Below are 20,884 nucleotides of genomic sequence, written 5' to 3'. Positions count from 1 at the left end.
GTAAAGCAAAAAAAAATAATAATAAGATTTTTTTTATATTTGCAGTCATGTTTTGTCTGTTTTAGATTAGTTTTTTTTTATCACTGTCAGTAACTGATTGTTGAGCTTGTAATCTGTACCGTATTGCTTCGAATTACGGACACTTGAGATAGTTTTGGCATGTAATATTTTCCTACTAATTCAAATTTAATTTGAATACCTCTGCAGAACTCACTTCACTGAAGCAAATATATAAAGATTTATATTACTCGGAACAATGAGGAAATATGCATTATATTGCAACGATATTTCGATTCATATTCCGCACAGTTTCGAGCTCATGCTTCAAATTACGGACGCTTTGATTCAAATTTTGGATAACCTCAAAATTTCGTTAATAATCTTCAAATTCACACACACACACACACACACACACACACACACACACACATTTTTTTTGCAATTTTTTTTGCAATTTATCATTATTTTCTCCGACTATCCGAAACTAAAACAAGATAAAAAATTCTCGAATTCCAGACAAAAATCAATATATGTTTTTGTGAAAATCAGGATACGGTATGATAAAGCACTGTTGTTTTCACGTTGATAACAACTTCTACCTTCGATTCTGATTCATTTCAATGCATCGGTGTATAATTAATAGAAATTATCGTAGAAATTACAATGTAGTTGATTTGAAGTAAAACTGTTTTTGAAGTATTTTGAAGTATTTGATTTGAAGTATTGTAATTTCAATAAAAACATAATGAATGTCCCAAGTTTGAAGCTGCCCGTAATTTCAATTATAACGGTACGTTCCTGCATTGTGTGTTTTGCATGTAAACGCATGAATCTTTTTTTCATTGTATTGTTATATACTTTTTTGTTTATTTATCTAATAACATTGTTTATTTAATAACAATAAAGTAAAAATATTTGCACACCACCATAACTCAAATCTTAATTTTACATCCGCTTGACAATAAAAGAAGACAATATCTCAATGTTCTAAATGCTTGCCTGCATCCTTAAATAGAGTAATTGAAGCGCAAATCCGTCCGCTTGTCAAGCGTACCACTCGTCATAACTTAAATCCAATACTCAGCGGTGTAAGCTGATTTTCTTCGGCTTATAACACCGCTAGCACCGGGATTGATTGATTTTAAATCTAAACTTTAAAGAGCTAACAAGGCAAGTCTTCACAACCAGTGAGCATGAACGCGAACTATACTAATTTACTGCAAGAACGCGTTATTCAAATTTTGGCACGGAACACCCGTTACCCCAAGGTCCCGGCATCAACCGATGCGTAAATACTGGCCTTTCCACGGACGGATTGGTTGATTGAGGAAATACGGCGCTTCCGGCTGCGTTTGTGTGCGCGTGGTCCCAGTGGACAGGCCGGGCCAAACCGCCGGACAGGAAGTGTTAATTTCCGCTCGTTAGCAAACCATTAACCTCCGCCGACCGGTCGCGGCCAAACCAATGCGCTCGCTGGCGTTGTGTGTGTGTGTATCCCATCCGAAGCATCCCGTCGCGAGATGCAGAGCCGCCACATGATTATAATGAATGATCTTTAATCACCGCCGTCCCGAGATGCGCTCCGTTGCGCTAGTAATGAACGCACGTGTACGGATGTCGCGTGCCCTCCCGGCGCATGATGCACGGGCTCGTTTTTGCGTACGGCTTCCGGGCTGGATGCAGCGAGCCGGAAGCGGGTCAACTGCGGTGTGTTGTTGCGGTGCGAAGAGCTGGGCGCTGGGTTACGGTTCGGTGAACCCGTGGTGGTCGTCATCCGGGAGGACGGCTCTTGGTCGAAAATGAGCTATAATATCGTCGACTGTGAACGCTTCGATGAGTACATTCATTTCCATGCGCAAACAGACAGAGGAAGTGAAAAAACTGGCAAAGCGAATGAGACAAAGAGAGAGAGGGGATGGAGTGGGGAAAAAAGGAATGGTCAGTTTTGAGCCGGCAAGAATCCTTCGCTCACACCCGGGGAGTGTAAGTGGAAAATTTAATGAATTTCCTCCTCTCGGAGCTTATAATATTCTCGGTTGGCTGTCGCTTTTTTTTTTATTTCACTTTCTCCCGCAACAGGTCTCATTGTTGCCGCGAAAGGGCTCGGTGGGAGAGGGACAGGACCGTTCCATTGTGTTGAGTGTCGCCCATCAACGGGCACGCCCGGGTGCGAAGGGCCGGGTGCCAGAAAGCAGGAAACATATATATATATAATTCGCTGAATGGATTTGATAATTGAATTGACCGTACCGTAACGCAATTTCGTTTCATTACCAAAGGAACGGCCCTTTCGGCTTTTCGGCCTTTTTCGTGCCCCCGCGTCCCTTCCCTTTCTGCGCTGGTGAGAAGGTGAGAAAAAGGCAGCCGGTGCCGGGGAAACGACCGTGGGAACATTTAATTGGACAGTTTGCATGTCGAGTGGCGAATTTTCGTTTGCCTGAGTGTAGGTGGGATAACTGCCTCGAGCTTTTTGGCCTGTTGGCACAAAAGCGTGGGGGCGTGGTGAAGGAACAGCGGGCCACGGGTAGCTGTAATTTTCCATTTTACCTCACCGAGCAGAGCAACCGAAAGTAGTACGGTGCAAATTTTCGCCGGCTTTAAATTGACGACCGGACCGGACGGTTACGGTCGTCCTGAATTCATACATTTATTTCAATCATTACGCGGGTTATGTACCTAGAGGGCTTTTCCTTTTACGCGTTTGAGTTTGTAATGTTGCTCCACATTGAGAGCTACATACGAATGTTTAGCCAGCGCAGTTTGAACATTGTAGCAACGAACGCAACCGTCGGACAAATCAAATGATGTTTCCCCACGAATGCTTGACTGTACTGCGGCTTCTCCTTTGCCACACGGGTACGGCAACACCGGATACACAAACACGTGTCCTAAGGGTGTCAGCAGGCCTGCTGCTCTCTCGCTCCATCCACCGCCGATCCCGGCTCGGATACTCATTTCACGCACGAGTATTAATTGCTTTCCGGCGAAATGTACGCAAAACGGACGGAAGCTGATATTGTCCAAGCACTCCAAAAACCGTTTGCCGAAACCGTGATGTGTGTGTGTGTGTCCTGGAGCCTCCTTTTGCCTTGTGGATCTTGCAACCAAACAAATGGGGGGAGGAAAAAATAACACATACATACCCACACGCACACTGCTACTCGAAACCTAATTTCAAGCTTCAAAGCGAGTTGCTGCTGCCGGGTATCGCTCAACTTGACTTCTAGCCCTGGTCCTGTTCAGCGAGGCGCTTTTTAGCAAACGCTACCAGCGTAAGCTGGTGTTTTGCGTTTTCGGTATGGCCACCGGGGTCCGTCCACGGTGCGGTACGATACGGTACAGTGCCAGCAACCGTCACCATGGTCGACGGTTGCGTCCGGCGTTTCGGTTCGATGCAATTTGGCCAACGTGACGACTTTACCGGTCACTGGTGGTACCAGTACTTTCAGGTTTTGCTGCCGATGGACTGTTTTCATTTTGTGTGCCACAAGTAGACCAAAAAAAAAAAAAATCAACCTAAACAAACCATCACTGTGTGGGTTGCAGGGGAAGCGATTGAACGGTGGGAATTTGGCATTCGAAAAATCGGAAATAATTGGTAGTGTTTGATTTTTTTTTATTTGTTACCAAACAAATCATTTTAAAATAAGTTAGTGGTCCTTAAAATGTATATCTCTAACGTTGCATAGACATGCAGTAAAGTAAAGCAATGGAAAATGTACGTTTTTAAGCGGTTTTTTACAATTATTTAGCGCATATTTAGGCATGTTTAGGCGCGTGACATGAATTTGCAATACTAGAATGAATTCTAAAAACGGAAAGGAAAAAAAGATTTTATAGACACAATACATTCACTCACAAAACTGTATCAGTGGTGATCATTTCAAATTAGATATGTTATAAATTAAAACAAAAAAACAACAAAATATTTATCATTTCACTCATCTTCATTATATGATGGAGGTGCCTGATACTTATGGTTTGTGCATACTGTAATCGTGACCTTAAAGTGTCTATAGCTGCTAAAAACGACTGTTTTGTTGTTAAAATATGGGGCTGTAGACTATTTTCTACTATCATGATTGTAAGGTTTTAGCTAAACCATTAGGAAGAATAAATTATAGAGTTTGAACATAATTTAATACGCAAAATAAACTATAATTTATTTTGTATGATATGGGTGTTCCATTTTCTATCTTTTGTGTAGATTATGACAAAGACTTTTTTCCTTTAGTCGTTTAATGTTAAAGAAATGCACTTCTGTAGAAATAAGACAAGTACATATAAACTTAAGGTCAGTTTTGTTCTGATTTATAAGCAATAGCTCATTGATTAAATCAATATAATATAAAATAACTGTTTTTGCTTACTGCCTTTATAACTTTTTATCACACCAAGTACCTACTGTGCGTCGTCTCGGGTTGGGTCTTTTCCTGTGCCCCATTCCATCCATTCGCCATGTATTTTCAAATCCCTCTGTCAAATAGCTTGCTGCACATCGCACACTCTGTTAACACGTTGTTACGGTACCACTCGACACCGTCCGTTGGTCGATCTGTGCAACAAAAACGATTTCTGTGTGTGTGTTTGTGTCATCTAGCATATCCAGCGTTTCGTGTGCCGATGTCACTGCATAAAAAAAGAAGAACAAACACAATCGACGGTTATTTCAGCTAGCACAGCTTCCGGTTCGGTCCATCCGGTCGTTGGTGGGCGTTGTATCCTACCAAAGGGAGGACGATTTGCTCGTTTTCCATTTCTTGCCACGCACAGCAAACGGGATCGCGCACGGGAAGCGTGTAGTAGTAGCCAGTGTAAGGGGGGGGTGCAGGGGGCAGTTCATTTATTCAGCGTGCGTTACAACCATACGTCCTACAGGCAAGTGAAATAAAGAATTACAGCCCCTAGACCCGGCTGCCAGTGGTGCGATAAAACCGTTTAAGGTGTGCTGCCGGGGGATGTGAAATTAAATGCAAGAGAAAGGAGGAAAAAGGAAAGAATGGTAGAAAATACAATCGGCTTGATGTTGGATGATTTTTTTTTCGTCTCCTTTGTGGGTGATTCAACCGCAGCAAAAAAAAGGTGTGTTATTGTTTTTCCTTCACACCTACTGCGCCCGTTGACGATGCGGTGCACGTGAGCCGAGGGACAACTGTCCCCCTTTTCCTTTACATCTACAGACGACCGATTTCTATTTATTTTACGTCCCCTTTTATCAACGACGGTTTATGTCCCTTGCAACGAAACTACAAATTAATCAATCATGTGCGTTTTATCCTCGCAATGTAAGGGCACGGCCGATACTGCTGGGCTGTTTTACGACCGTTGGCGGTTTACCTTAGCTGCCTATTCCCGCCGCTTGACGCCCACCACGAGCGTTCGTATGGTGGAGACGCCTGGTACTTTACTTCCATTTGATGATGGAGGCGCCCAGTGCGAGGTGTAACAGAGATCAAGTTGTTTAGGTTCACTCATGTTTTGTCTTCCTTTTTGGATACACATTTGACCGCATTCGGAAGTGTATTTGTGAACCCTCGCAAGGTAAAGGTAAATACAAACCGCTCAAACTGTTGTTATTTTGGGGGCCAAGAAATGCGATAAACCCATGTCCATTCTGCAGCGCAACAGTAGGGTCCGGTACCAATTTGCCGCTTTATTTTACTGCCCATAAAATAATCTATTTGGGGGCTGTGCGGAGTACGAAAACTTTTCGCTATTGTTGACTCGCCCCACTGTGCTGGTGGTGATGATGATGATGATGATGAAGGAGAAGACGAAAAGAAGCGACGCATTTCTAGATTGTCTATTCAAACGAGCGATTGTTTTGGAATTTTCCCCCCGGGGCTGTACAATATAAAACTGACGGACAGCACCCAAACTCTGAGCACGCGCCAATACACTCAAAAAAAAAAAAGAAGCTCACAAAGAAGGCGATGACCGGAGCATTGATCCGCACAAAACATTCCGCCAGCATAACCCGCAGCATCAGAGGTGCGGTGAAGTTGAAATGTGATCAAACTCAAACTTCCGGCTCACAATGGTGGCGGTCCGTTTTGTGTCTGTTTGTTTGTGCGTTTGTGAGCGCAATTGTTTTCGTCTCCCCCCCCCCCTTTAGGAGGAGGGAAGGGGGTTGTTAGGATTGATAATATAAGAATACATTTATACTTCCCGCTGTTGTGCTGTGTTGCTCTTTTACACGCGCGCTGTGCTCGAATATTAGAATTGCACGTGCGGCAGTCCGAGGGGAAGGTGATCGCTCGGTGTGGGGGCCAAGGGCCCGGAAATACGTATGAGTGACAGTTTGACAAAGCGCTCGTCGAACGACAAACGCACACAGCTTCAGCCGCACCCGTCCGCTCTGTGCTGGAGTGAATTTATTTCCATCTCTTTTGTGTGTTGGCAGCGGCACGGGTTTTTGCCTCGTTCGCATCAATTTCATCCTATTCTGGAAGTGAAGCGAACAACCCAAAAAAAAAGGAGTATATTGGAGATTTGATCTTCAGCAGCAGACGTTTTCCCGTGTAAGCCCGTACTGCAGCGCCCGCTCTCTCTCTCTCTCTGCCGCTCTCCCCTGTTTCGCTATCTGTCGCTGGTTGTCAATGTTCGTCTTTTGTCGCTGAAGCTAAACCAGGCGTAAGCGAAAGGTCTTCCGTATATGCGGGCACGTGCGGCTTGCTTTCAGGTTATTCCCTTGAAAGAAGCCCTGGAAAAGTTAGTGAATACACTCCTAAAGGTTCGCCATTGTTACACGACCCCGCATGTGTGTGTGTGTGTGGGAGGAATGGGTTGTTTTTTTTCGCTTCAACCCCAACGCACAACACGCTCTGTACAGCACAACAAAGCGTCCGCAACCGAAAAACCTTTATGTCGAACATCATCAACCAACGAGGGCACGAACCGGGGGAGACTGGAGCCACTTCCACACACCTACACACTGTTCGGGGTTTTTTTTTTGCTCGACCTTGTTCGTGAAGGTGATAACGGGTGGCGCAACGACGGGAGCTTTTACCGGTCGCTGGTCTCATGCATTGACAGGTGATTTGCCACCAAAGAATATCAGACACTCGTTTACACACAGAGGGGAAGGCCTTGTGGTGTGCTCTCTATTGTGCGTGTGTAGGTGAGTACGATAGGTTGATTGGTTCCTGATGGCTGCCATAAAGCAGAGAAGTGGGGGGGGGGATGGAATGAAAGGGAGATAAAACGAACTGGAAAGCTACCCCTTGCAGCTAAACCAACCAAAAGACGACCTCGACAACGACGACATAACACGATTATCGAGACTCCCGCAAAAAGGGAAAAATGTGTAAGTTAGAGGAGAGAGAGAAAGAGAGAAAGGGGGAAGTGATGTGGTTCGTCCCGTGCGGTGCATAAAAGGATCCGGGAACAAAATTCCGTTTAGGAACACTTTGGTTGATCCGTGTTTGTTGACGGACTCGGTACGACGAGCACCTGAAGCGGAGTGGTGGTGGGGGGAGGGGTGCCGGGTGAGGAATGGTGAAGTGTATGTAGTAAAGGATATCCTTCTAGCTACTTGTGGATTTATTGCTTGCGCTGGTAAGAGCAGTTTTGTCGCCTTATTGGAAACAGGCGGCAGCTGGGAGTGTTGCGCGGCACCAGCACTTTGCACTGGTACGGGAGCGGGGAGTTGTTTTACACGGCGAGAGAGAGAGAGAGTGTATATTTGTTGTGCTTGTTTAGCGGATCTATCTGCGCAGTTGATGCTTTTCCGCAGAGGCGCAGTGTCTTTGAGCTCCAAAGGCGGAGAAAACGTTTCCGGGGAAATGGTTCGTGCGCCGCGCTGGCATGAAACTAGAAATTGTGCAAAGGATATATGCCGCGCGTGCTAATCCACCGGCGTGCTTTTGTACGCATTTTTTCCCCGGAAAATGACAGCACAAAAGCAATTTGATGCAATCTCGCGCGCCCAGCACAACGCTCGTGTGCCAATATCACGCCAAAGGAATGGGCCTCATTGTCGTCGTAACCGGAGCAGTCGCAATTAAAGTTCTGGGAAAATTCCCCATACCCATCGTCGCAGAAGCCCTTCTGGTACCCGGGTGTGTTGCCGGTGGTGTAAACAGACGAGATAGGCTTTCGCCCCGTGCCGCTGATGCGACCTTTTTGACAAACTTTTGACCCAGCCCGGGTTTTGCTTAGCAGTTTAGTTGCTCTGAGAAAAAAAAGGAGAAGGTTCTGCTAGTTGCTGCTTAACATAAGGAACGCATTAGCAAAGGCATTCCAGCAAGCAATGGGGAAGAATGGGGTATAGAAAGCTTAGATACCGTTTCAAACCCTGCCGCTATGTGTGTGTGTGTGTGCGTGTACAGAGAAGCGGAGCTCGGAGCTCCACCTATCGCAACAGGAAGGAAGTGAAATTGTTGCCAACTTTCACATTCGGTGACATTACCCTAACGACACCGCAAGGCAGGTTTGTTTTGAGGAAGGGAGGAAGTGAGCAGAGCATACGCGTGCGTCCTGTATATGTGTCTGTATGTCTGTGTGTGTGTGTGCAGTTCAGTGATAAGTGGTGCTTTCGGTAGGATCGATCGAAAGGAACACATTTTTACATGAAAACCGTCTCCATCGTTTCCATCCCGCCCCAAAACCTCCACCAGTAGGTGTAACTAACCGTACAATAAAGTATCCCTTGGTGCTGGGGACTCAACAATTTGTTGAGTTTGGGGCAAAAACTTTGGCGCACAGGCCGCCAACCGGGGCGTGAACGTTTTCTGGAGAATTTGTTTCACCGCAAAGTTCCCGGCTTTGAAGATGTCTATCTAGAAGTTGGCGTGCAGTCGGGGGGGCTGCCCAATTTGTCCCGTGTCTGTTGGATGTGTGTGTGTGAGTGTTATGGTCAACCGATGGGGAATGTATCTCTGCCAACCGATCTTTGTTCGGTTCGGTGTTTAAGAGCAATGTGCCTACCCAGCTTCTTACTTGCTGCTCATTTACTCGATACCGGTAAAGCTGCTCCAAACATGTCTTGGAAGCTGCCGACACACACACGGAAAGAGGAGGGGGTTTCCATTGAAAAAGCAGCACATTGCTTACAGGCATCGAACTGTGTTGTGTTTCTGTGTGTGGTTGTGTGTTTGTATATATGCTGCATGAAAGTAGCGATTCTCAAAAAGTTTTCCCCAGCAACTCTGCTTCTCCAATGCTTCCACCGGTGGTACATGTATTATGTAAGTAAAATAAACGAGATCGTTCGAACGTCTTGCCTTAATCACTTCAGCAGAGTAAACGATACCGGCAGCGTTGGTTTTGTAAAATGAATGATGAATGATGGTCAATGGTCGGGTCCATTTCCATTGATGAAATGAGGGTTTTTGTCGGTGTGCAGCGCAACTAGCTCGCACTGCTGCAATCCAAAGCCACAAATGCTGTGGGTGGTGGTAAGCTTATATCTCAAGTACATCTCATGGAGTCCCGTTTTCAATAATGTTTAGTGCACTTGACGGGTGCACTTGCCTTTTGTGCGGCGTTTGAAATGACGAATGATCTTGATGCGACGGAGCTGGTTGCTGAACTGCACAAGTCTGTTTATGTTTTTAATTAATGGTGGCTTGTTAGCTTTTTGCATGCCATCAATCATTCGTCGGAACTGGCAGGCAGCTTATCGGCAATCGGAATCAAATTGAGCTGGGTAATTATCTGCTAGGTAAACACTGTCAGTGGGGAGTGTTCGTGTTTGTCGAATCAATATTGAATGGGGCGATGCAACATGTATGTGATTATTGCAAATGCTATGGGATGTGTTATTTATGATCAAACGATGGGACCATTTAATTCCCATGAAGCATAGAGAATTTGTTTGTGCATTTTCTCCGTGCTTATTGCTCTGACATAAACAAACAAAGCTTTCATGTCATTTTTGTGTTGTTCCTTGCGTTAGGTTTTTTTTTATCAAGTCTGATGATTAATACCGAGTTCCATATATTTAATATGTTTTTTTTCTTTTAGTCTACATTACAGAATGCGAAGACTATGTGGTCCCTGGTCGAAGTTGTAGTGATTGACTACCTATTGAACAAGCTCCAATTGGACCATCCGGGCTTTATTCTACTCTTACATCACAAATAGTCTACTAATCAGGTTCGTTTGAAGTTTTCCATTAAGTTATAGCCATCAAAGGAGATGTCATTCCACAATTATGACTAGTAAGGTTGTGTTTGTGAAAGTGTTCGCTGATACACGCAAATTGGTACTATGAACTTCATTTTATATTCTCATTTGGCGCGTCATATGATTCGGAGAAAATTTTGCCAAGTCAGTATGAATTTAAACATCCGATCGAATATCAATGACCTGACCTATTTTAGAAAAAAACTATTAACCAGGCTATTATCTATTGCACTTCTAGCAGAATTCCTAATTATTTTTAAACGTAATTTTTTATCACGGTGATTTAATTACCATGATTACATGGTTTCGAATCATGTAAGTTTCACTCCATTCACTTAGGTGAATGTTGCAAATCGGTAGTGGAATGTTGCAAATCGGTAGTAGAATGTTGCAAATCGGTAGTGGAATGTTGCAAATCGGTAGTGGAATGTTGCAAATCGGTACTGCAATGTTGCAAGCACACTGTGGAAATTTGCAATCATTCAATGAAGTGTTGCAACCGAATGGGGGAATTTTGCAAATTATACTGTAAAGCTGCGATTAGACTTTGGCAGCCGGTGTAGGCAGCTTCGAAGTGATATCGATGCTGTTTTCTAAAAGACATCATTTTGAATTGTTTTCGTGTGGCATCCATCTGCATACATGATAAACTAAAAGAAGTCTACTGTGAAGTCACAATTGAACGTGATAAAACAGTAAAATTAATTAAATTTATTCAAAATGTTTATATGCGGCACTCACAGTCTAATGACAGCTCCAAACAAGAAAAAAGATCTCCTAGCCGGCTGCAACACTCCATTATATGATTGCAAACCTCCGCAGTATGCTTGGAATATTCCACTATCAATTTACAATATTCCCATAAGTAATTGAACTATTCAATTAGAAGATTCGAAACCCTGTATGCTGACGCTCTCAACACTCATTCAGTTTGTACAAAAAAATGTAATAAAATTAAAAAAATACCATAGGGGAACTGTTAAACTAAAAACTTTCTAACCGTCAACTCATTCTACACTTAAATTAAACATTGAAATACTGCATAGTTGTCCAACCAACGCATTGATTTTATGAAACAAAAAAAGAATTGCAACCTGTTGTGATAACGTTTCGTATCTTTTGTTTAATTGTCCAAAACAGACAAGCGTAAAATACTATTTAATCATAATTCACATTATTCATGATACACATCGTGTTTACATATTCCGCGTTTTGTAAACTAACAACAAGCTGTTTTTTTGCAAATTAAATAAACTCTCTGTTTGCACGAAGGAAAAAAAAACCCGCCATAGTTGAACTGACATACAAAAACTGTATATTCATTGCAATATCAAAGCGAATGAAAAAAAAAAGACAAAGTCCTATAGACCTACCAGTGCTAAATGAAAATCGTTTTCCTCACGCAGTGAACATGATTTGCTACACTCGTTCTGCTCAAAGAAGGGGGAAGGGAAAAGGGGGGGGGGGTAAAAGCTGCACTCAACCATACCATGATGTATGGTGCGCCGTGCCTTTTAACGGTGTGGAAAAATAACACATTCATTCTGGTCGCTCACATTCATTGCACGCCGGCGGCCATCGTGCCCTCTTCCCCCGTTGTGTGCAGTGCGATGGCGTGGGGATATTTATGTTCACATAAATAGCGATACAGCACGCTCGAACATTGTGTGGTGCAGGAAATGGCGGGGTGGAATGGCGGATTGCCACCAGCGTAAGCGGTAACAATAATCGGCACAAGGAGAGAATCGAGAAGTAAATCACACGAGGAAGAACCTACAAAAAAAAATAGCAAAAAAGAAACATCAATACAGAGACTACTCGTCCGCAACGACTACCTCATTTCACCAGGATTGCAGACTGTGTATGATGGCTAGAGTGATAGAGTGGGAGACAGGGAGAGAGCAGCCGGGAATTAGCCGGGAGTGTTTCTACGGTTCAGCGGAGCAAGAACCGTGTCTTACCGGTGTAGTGGGTCGGCCGTTTCAGCAATTATCTATAACGAATCGATGGACTTCCCACACCCGAAGCTGATGTGTGACGTGTTTCATGTTTCTTCGTTTCCTGCTACTGCTTGCTTGCTGATATGAAAGCACGGCACAAAAAAAAAACATTGCAAGAGGTATCAAACGAATAAAAGCATACAAGGATGGATACACATGAATGCGAAGTGCGTGACTCGTCGGGGGTTTATGCGCTTCTCGTTTTCCTCTTGATTGGTTCCAAACGGGAAGCGCAACGCAACAAAAAAAAAAAGATAATAAAACAGACACCTGTACCTCAATAGAGTGGAAAATGTCACCAGCACATAGAGAGACACGGTGCACGACACAGTCATGACAGACGCGTCGGGGACACTTCAATCCTGATAGCCGCGGGATAGCTCGATGTCACACCGCACCGCACCATACTATCCGATCCCGGGGTACGCGAGTGGCAAACATTGATCACTGTTGGCACATATTAGTTACCCGGCTTATGGGACGGATCAAAACTCATCGAGCGCGCACTGCTGCTGCTTTCGGGCCCTCGGGCACGGGACACACGGCGCAACAGACCGTTTTGCAGTAGTGTGTGTGTGTGTGTGTGTGTGTGTGTGTGTGTGTGTGTGTGTGTGTGTGTGTGTGTGTGTGTGTGTGTGTGTGTGTGTGTGTGTGTGTGTGTGTGTGTTTGCCCGTGCGTCGAACTCATTGGACCGGAATCGATCGAGTTGATGGAGGAGATGAGCAAATTTGCTGCCAGTGCTGCCGGTGTTAAAAAGCGCGCGATTGATATTCGGCTTGGAAAAGTTCCCGCACAAGTGCCCGCAGGCTGACTGCTAATGCTGCTGGAATGGAATCGGCTGCAATCGGCTTCGGCACTGCGGGAACATGTTTCATGTTTGGCTCATCCCCATCCATCATTTGCACGGAAACAAACCCCTCGCACACGCTAACGGACGCGTGGATTTGTGCGATGAAGCACCATTTTAGGCCTTTTCACGCTTCTTTCCATCATCCGTCGACGCTGCCGATGCGCACAATGGCACTGCCTAATTGGTTGTCTCAATTTGCCAAATGGCTAAAGCGAGAACCCGCCGAAGGAGACGCGAGTTGAGCGATGAGAATGCAGGCTTCATTCACTCACACTTCATTAGCTCCCGGCATCATGCGTGTGTGTGTGCGGCAATCGAAAGGAATGATCTCTACTGCGGGGAAAGACACTGCAAGAAAGGGCTCACGAAAGGACAAAAAAAGAATAAAAGGGAAAGAAAACAGGAGGGGGGAAACCAGACACACGCACTCATTCATTCGAGCAGAATCATCCAATTCGAGCGATCGATGTAAAAACGATTCTTCCTCAAGCACTTTTTTATTGGTGGCAGCAGAAAACAGGGAAAAACGGAACGACATTTCCCTTCCACACACACACAAACACTGCTCAAACGGCGGTCCTGGTCCCATTCTTGGGCTGTGTCGCGACAGCCAACGTGTATGCACATATAAATTCTTCTCCGCGACGTTCGCATCTGCAAATATAATCTGACATGTTTAATGTTTGTTGCGTATTGTTATGACATAATCAATTACTCTGGTCCGGATTGGCCTCGGCGCGACCGGCACACCCTCCTGCTGCTCTACCAGAATGCCGAATCAAACTGACTGTCATCGTCATCATCGTCATCCCGTGCCCTTATGATGCTTTGTGGCGCGCCCTTTCCCACATGCGGGCTATCAAGATGGCTCGCCGAATAATGGTGCGGCCCGCATCAGACTGCTCTTGTTTGTGTGTGTGTTGTTCGTCACCCGACTCCACACCAGTGGAAAGCTGCTGGCGGTAATAACACAAGGTCTCGCACAATAAAAGGGTACCGTGCAGCGGGTGATTGAGATTGGGAATGGCTTCCGTGAGTGAAAGCGGAATGAGTGAAAGCCCGATAAAGCCCCTCAATTCACTGACATCGCATTGATCGCACGGGTGGGGGTGGAGTAAATGCGGAAGCACAAGGAAGTGTGTGTGTGTTTTCACACTGACACACAAACGCTTGCATCGAAGAGTGTTGCGTTTAGACACTCGTCTCCGTCGTAAGCCCTTGCTTCATCTTCAAACAAATTCCCGCCCGTCAGCAGCTACGCGGCAGGAGGATGATTAATGGCGAGCATGATTTGTCCCGATGAGATGCTTTCACAGAGGGGGTGTGCACGAAGTGTATCAAATCCATGCGACCTTCCCCGCGCATAATCGACTGCGCCCACTTGAGCGGGATGCAGGAAGCGCCAGCAGTGCCATTGAGGATGACGGGACGTTTATTGTCACACGCTGCGCGACTCTTTTGCTGCTAGTGCAACTGTCAATCGTCGGTGGGTAATGCTGTCACTGTTAATATTCGGAAAGTTTGATTCGTTCCGGGCATGTATTTTGAGCGTCAGAACAGGCTATTAGTGATGGGCAATATCTTCTTGAATTCTTCTGTTTTTGAAAGCTAGACTGGAAGAGTGAACTGCTGAATTGTTAAGGCGTTACAAACGATATTGGTGTATGTTTTAGTGTATGCTTTATCAATACTAATTCTACATGAATTTCTAAGAAGACTTATCACACGAAATATATGCTCCTTTAAGCGGAATTGTTAGGAAAGGTTTGTTACTGGAGTAACACTACCAGTATTCCAATATTCTAACATATGGGTCCTTCACGGTTGTAGTCAGTTTTTTGTATGGAGTTTGACAGTTGGAGGCTGAAATCCTGTAAACACTCCATACAAAACCTCACAAAAAAACAAGCCTGCAATTTCCAGTCTAGATTATTCTAGCCTCAAAGCTAGAATTAGATTCGAGTACCTGCTCGAAAAATGGCAAAACAAGGTGATGTTTACATTTATCCCAAGGTACATTAAAGAGATCACGTGGTGGAATCTAAAATCAAAGTGTATGTAGTCCAGGTGGTCTCATAACATGTTTTTATAACCAAATTTCACCAAAATCACTTTTTGACAGCACGAGAGAAAACTTTTGCGCCAACGAGCTTTCTGGAGGCTTGACGATTACACAAAACACTCTTTAAAGCTTCATTCAGAAGCAGAAGCGATAAATATCAGCTTTATAAATTCAAACACCTTGGGATAAGCCCACCTGTATATAGTACTCACTTAGATAGCTGCTCGAAAACTGCTATACAATGCAAACAGCTGACAGGCTGAAATTTCAGCCTAAGAACTTACAACGGAAAGGGCCCCATAGTTACCATTGGATGCCTTTATACTCTGGCATTTTGGATATTTGAAGCCAAAATCTGTATTTATGCAATATCCTGAACACCGATTATTGCCAAGTTAAGATTCCAAGCTACATTGAAAGCCAAATTGAATTGTTGGTAATGCTCCTGGCGAAAGTGTTGTTCCGTCGCAGCGTCCAATATCGGTGCTTTACGCTGAGTCGGGTATATTTTTCCTTCGTCGACCGGAGAGTGCCTCCGACTATTAAGAAACGAGCGATTCCGTCGTTCGTGTATCAATGCGCTTCCTTTATTTAGGTTCTGATCTCTTGTATACTATTAAGTTGCTGAACGTATATAGGTCAGCTAACTATAACTATGACTATTCTGATAGCAAGTTCTTATTTATACTCAATGCGAATTCATATGGTTTATGAATTGCGTAGCGTAGCTTCCTCGTTTGAACCGTGAGAACTGATGACTACCTGTTTATGTTTGTTGCGTTTCTGAAGTGTGTTTGGCTTGAAATGTGTTTATAGTAATATCTGGTATTCTAAGATTCTTTTTTGACAAGAAATTCATGATAATTCCATTAGCGAAACCGAGATCCCCAATTTGTGGTTCTGAAATTCAAACCTACCTACATTTCTCTAGAGACGTCGTCTGTTTGTTGAAGTTTTGAAATTAACCTAAATCTCCAAACAACGTATATTAAACACCTGCTGCGTTAGGTTACATCTGAACTCAGAAGCTGGAAGTAAGCTGCTAGTTCCACTCCGAATTGGACTCGTTCTCGATACAAATCAACAGCACAAAAACCTGTACTGGAACTGCAACATCAAGCGATCTCTTGAACTGGGTCATACTTCCCATCGCTACAGGACGCTTGATAGCAGAGACTCCGGTTGTAAAGCTTCCCCGGGGAAACCGCACTGAGCCTACCTATTCCGTGTGCGTGTCAGTTGCATGGTTTCGACCGATACGGATGGATTTGTGTACACTTGACAAAGTAATTGGATCGCACATGCAATGGCGGTTGCATTTTTATCCCGAAACCCCTTCCGCATTCGAGCACGATTCCAACGAGAGTTGCAATGTATCTGCTTTAGATACTGGCGGCAAAAGGTAAATAGTGAGGGTGGTGCGAGTGGTGTAGTAGTGGTCGTGTGCGAGAAACCGACATCACATTTCAGCACTGTTGGACTGCTACCAAATCCCCCTCCCCCCCCCCCCCACGCCCACGTTTTCAGCGTAACATTCATATCAATTAATTTACCTTTGCCCGGAAATGTGGAGCACACATCTTCATTGGAAAGCAAGACCCCCACCGGGACAATTGCAGGCTTGTGCTTTCCCTGGTACGTTGTACTACTATTAGTGAATAGAGCGGTAGAGAGCTTTGTTGCTTTTCGGTACCATTCCTTGTATCTGGTAAGTAGAGCATCTTCTCAGCTGTGGGGGTTTTTCCGTTTTTAAAAAATACACATTAAGCTGCACGGAATGGAATGGAACGGTTTAACAAAAAGCTCATTCACACACACACATATCCACTTCCAGAGACCAGCAGTAGCAGCAAAAAAAAAAAAAAAACCACAAGCACTTAGGACAAATTGTGCATTTGCACAAAGCACTCATTATTTATGGTGCGTGCTTTCCGGAGCTCCCAACCGAGCTTGGACTAGGCAGCACAAAAACCGACCGACTCATCGTCCAAAAGGCTGTGACTGTATACGTTTACGGAATACAAACTCTCTACTCCAGGGGAGATGTTTTTTAGCTCAGGAAGTAGATACACAAAAAACACGAAAAACGTAATTCAAAATGCTAACCTTACCTCCTCCGATGCTTTACCACACGACGAGACGTGCCGACTATTAGTCAAAGTAAAAAATGATTTAGCAAATGTGAAAATCCTACCATTTGCAACAGGGGACTGCCGTCAAAAAGATACTCCATGTGTACTGAAACACACACACATACACATGCTGGAAAGGACACCAACTAAAGAGCACAACAGTGTATGCGCTCACACTTGTGTGTGTGTGTGTTAGTCGGTCCTCGGGAACGTAAAGTCACCGACCAGAAACGGGGAGAAAAACACACGAAACCCTTCCGGTGCCGTGACCAGGATAACTGCAGTGGCCTATGACGGCAAAGTTCAGGTAGCAGCAACAGGACTGTTCTTGTGTATGTGTGTGTGTGTGTGTGTTTGTGTGCTCTGTTTTGTTACAAAAAGGGGGTTTCCTTTTCTGCTCAGTGTCCGCAGATACTTTTTGTAGTTTCATGCCCAATCTCCAATCAGCGACGAAACTAGCGAGTCGGGGCACTAGTAATGTTTCATTTATGTGCGCTTTTGCATTACTTTTTTCCACTTTTTGTTCTCGGATTATACGTCGGATAGTATTTAGGGTAGAGTTTCAGCTGCTTTGCACACTTTTGCTTCATCGGTACCCATCCTCCCCGTGCACATCACCGTGATGTGTTATTTTGCTGTGCGGACACACTTAGTGCTCGACGAGATGATCAACCTATCTGAGGAGGGATAATAGAAATTGGCAAAGTGGCAAATACTATCGCTTGCCATCACTTTCGTCCCTCCGCACACAGAATTCCCCTTCTTGGTGTTTCGTTTCCACTTCGCCCTCACTCCCACGTCCGAGCGTGCAAAACAACTCGAGAACAACGGTACAATTGAAGGGGAGAGCTCTTTTTTTTTGTTGTTGCTCGAAATAAACAACTAAATCCACTCCACAGCCGCCTCCTTCCCCGGTTTCGATTCGCGGCTCAAACGCAGCACAGCACGAAGACGGACGGAAAAGTAGTTTCCTTGCAATGGCGAGAGCACCGCGTCCTGTACTCCATACTGGCAATCAGTTTTAGCGCCGGTACTTCATTTCATTCGTGCCACGCTCTTCGGAGTTTAGTTCCGCGAAGCGCTTGGTTCCGTTTTTTCTCACCACGGCATTCGTTTTTAGTTATGCGCTCCTCACAAAAGACACAACTTTTAACCACACACAATGACAGTGTGAGAATGCTCATGGTGAGGGGGAGACTATAAGACAGGACAGGTATTTCGAGCGATCGGGAATGGTTGTCCTTTTTTTCTTGTTGTATAAAACAAGGCAAATTGCAGCATCACCATACAAAGCATCGCTCTGGCGGTGGGTGGAATAATCGTGTTAAGGAAAATAATCGATATTCCCGGTTCGAACAATGACTCTCTTTGTTCGAAAATTTCCAGGTAGAGGATAGGAAATATACAAAAAAAAATCTGCTACCTTTCAACCACTACCGCATCGGTGGCTGCAAAACGCTATAGTTTACGCCGATTTCCGACCGGGGGTTATTTGTTTCACTTTGCGCTAGCGGAATGTTTTCCCCCTATCGAAGCATTTTCATTCTCATTTGCTTCCCTACCGCACTCCTTGCGCACCTAACAAACCAATAGAAAACCAATAATCAGGACGTAAAACTCCCTAACCCGCCGGTGCGGAATCGGAGAATGCAATATATACTGCCCTTCCCTCGAGACGTGCGCCAGAATCGCACCGGAAATCGGTTAAAATGTCGTAAATCCTGTCTGCTGAACGTGGTTTTTTCTTCTCTTTCTTCTTCTTCTTCTTATTCTTCTTCTTTTTCTTCTTCTTCTGGATCTGTTTAAGTACTGTCTGCGAACTGTATTTCTTAAGTTAGCGGTGGCAAATGAAAATATCCCTTAGGTGTCAAACGGCTAGTGCCACAGACGACCGTCTCGCACCGAACGACAGCGATCAAGGACTAAAACCAGCTGAGAGCGAGCAAAATGAAACGGGGAAAAGAAATTACTAACAAAAAAAAGTCCTGCTCAAGAAAAAAATCAATGTTTTTCACGTTGTGCTGCCAAGTAGCGTGTACCGTTTTTTTTCCACGAGAAAAGAGCTGAGGTTTCATGTGACATTGAGCGGCCGTGGGCGGCCGGGATTTGTTACTTTCGAGCGGCGAGTAAACACGAGGAAAGGTCTCCCCACACTCTCCGCCTTCGACAGCAAGTAACAAACACTGGGGAAACTTTTACGCGGCGGAGCTTCCTTTCTTCCTTTCACCGGCTGACATTGAACGTAAAGCGAAAAGGTGTCCCCCAAAACCTCCCAGGAGAAGGCACTATGGAGGAAGACAGATATTTGCGACGCGGTTTGTTTCTTTTTTTCTGGTTTTATATTTACCCGCGTTTTGGAACAGATTTCGTGTGGAGCTGCTTGCGGGAATGCTTTCGGAAAGGGTTCAACGCGAGCGTGGGTCCCGGTGCTGCCGGCGGGAACGCAGCGCATTTCCCGGGAGGTGTTAAAAAATGCACGAGCCATTCTCACGCCATACCACTCGCAGACACACACACGGGCTCCAGTACGCACACAAGCATCCGTTGGCGATGGCCAATCTGCAAAGCACACTTTGTCACATTTCATCACCACGATGACAGCAGCAGCTCTGCCGGTGCGCTGCTGGAGTGCTTTTAACCCTTCATCGCGCGCGCGCGCTCGCGCCTGTTTGTGCATTCCCTTTTCCATCTGTGCTGTGCCTCATGGATCACTCTCGCTTTATCCCAAACTACACCCGGCCGCTACCCGTTTGAAGGCCGAATCACTCAGCACGTTCCCACACACCACCCAGGCGGCGGAGATCATCGTGCACTCATGGGCAGACGTGCGCGGATGCCCTTTGCGGGGACGCTTCTGACGCCCGTTCTGGCTGCTTCGCATCGTAAATCCAATCCTATTAAAGCTACTTTTCGGACGCCCCTGTGTGCTGCTGTCGACCGGGTTCTAGGGGGCGGAGGAGACGGTAGTGAGCTGGACTGGTGGATGCAATGAACATCAATTTCCGGTTCCACTTTCCTTCACCTCACGGCACGGTAGGTGAGAGCAAAAGCAAAGCGAAGCCGCCGCTCAAACGGGCGTTTGCCATGGAAACGGGCATTCTTGCTTCTTGCCTCTCCCCACGGAACGGACTTGCTTTGGATCTATCCACTAGCGCAAAATCACTCCCCCGGTGGTGTCGTACGCAATGAAGCTAAGGACGAACGCGCTCGGGCTGGCGCCTGAAACTCCCACGAGTATCTTCGTGCCATTTAGCTACATATATCCGGTGTCTGGTTCGCACCCAAGAGATCGTTCTTGGCAAGATGAGGAGCATTTCGGTCCTTCGCACACGCAGGGGCCAACGCAACGCACCGAAAGCTATTAAGGCTTGGGGCGTAATTAACTTAATACCGCTTATCTGTATGCAAATCTTGACTCTCATTTCCTGTCAGCGCGCGCGATGAGGAAGTTCCCCGTGCGAACCGGCCTAGCGCGCGCGGTTCGCTGGTTCCGTTTCGTAGCGCCCTAATGAGAAAGCCGACCCGACCCGGCGGACGGGATGAAACTGCCCGAAGAAGATGTGTTGCGGAGATGAAGAGATGAGCTTGGGTTCCTGGGGGGGTTCCTTTTTGGAGCACGATAAAAACGCCGGCTTTACACAGGCACACACACCCACAGCAGCTGCCCGGAGATCGAGCTGGAGATGTACAGCAAGCAGCGAACCTTCAAAA

At 45.5% G+C, this 20,884-nt stretch overlaps 1 protein-coding gene across 7 annotated transcripts in view; it reads left to right on the top strand.

The window, feature by feature from the left end:
* The window catches only part of LOC121595681 (locomotion-related protein Hikaru genki-like), a 123,622-nt gene that overhangs the window by 25,532 nt on the left and 77,206 nt on the right, over nucleotides 1-20,884 (top strand). Inside the window, exon 2 of one of the 7 annotated variants that reach the window (XM_041919828.1) lies at nucleotides 9,967-10,098. The exons of the other annotated variants lie outside the window; for them this stretch is intronic. The gene's annotated coding sequence lies outside the window, so the exon portion shown is untranslated. The remainder of the gene's footprint in view (nucleotides 1-9,966; nucleotides 10,099-20,884) is intronic. 7 annotated transcript variants of the gene reach the window in all.

Source organism: Anopheles merus, chromosome 3R (assembly GCF_017562075.2).
Source record: "Anopheles merus strain MAF chromosome 3R, AmerM5.1, whole genome shotgun sequence".
In the NCBI taxonomy this organism is placed as follows: Eukaryota; Metazoa; Arthropoda; class Insecta; order Diptera; family Culicidae; genus Anopheles; species Anopheles merus.
This window is presented reverse-complemented; position numbering and strand designations above follow the sequence as displayed.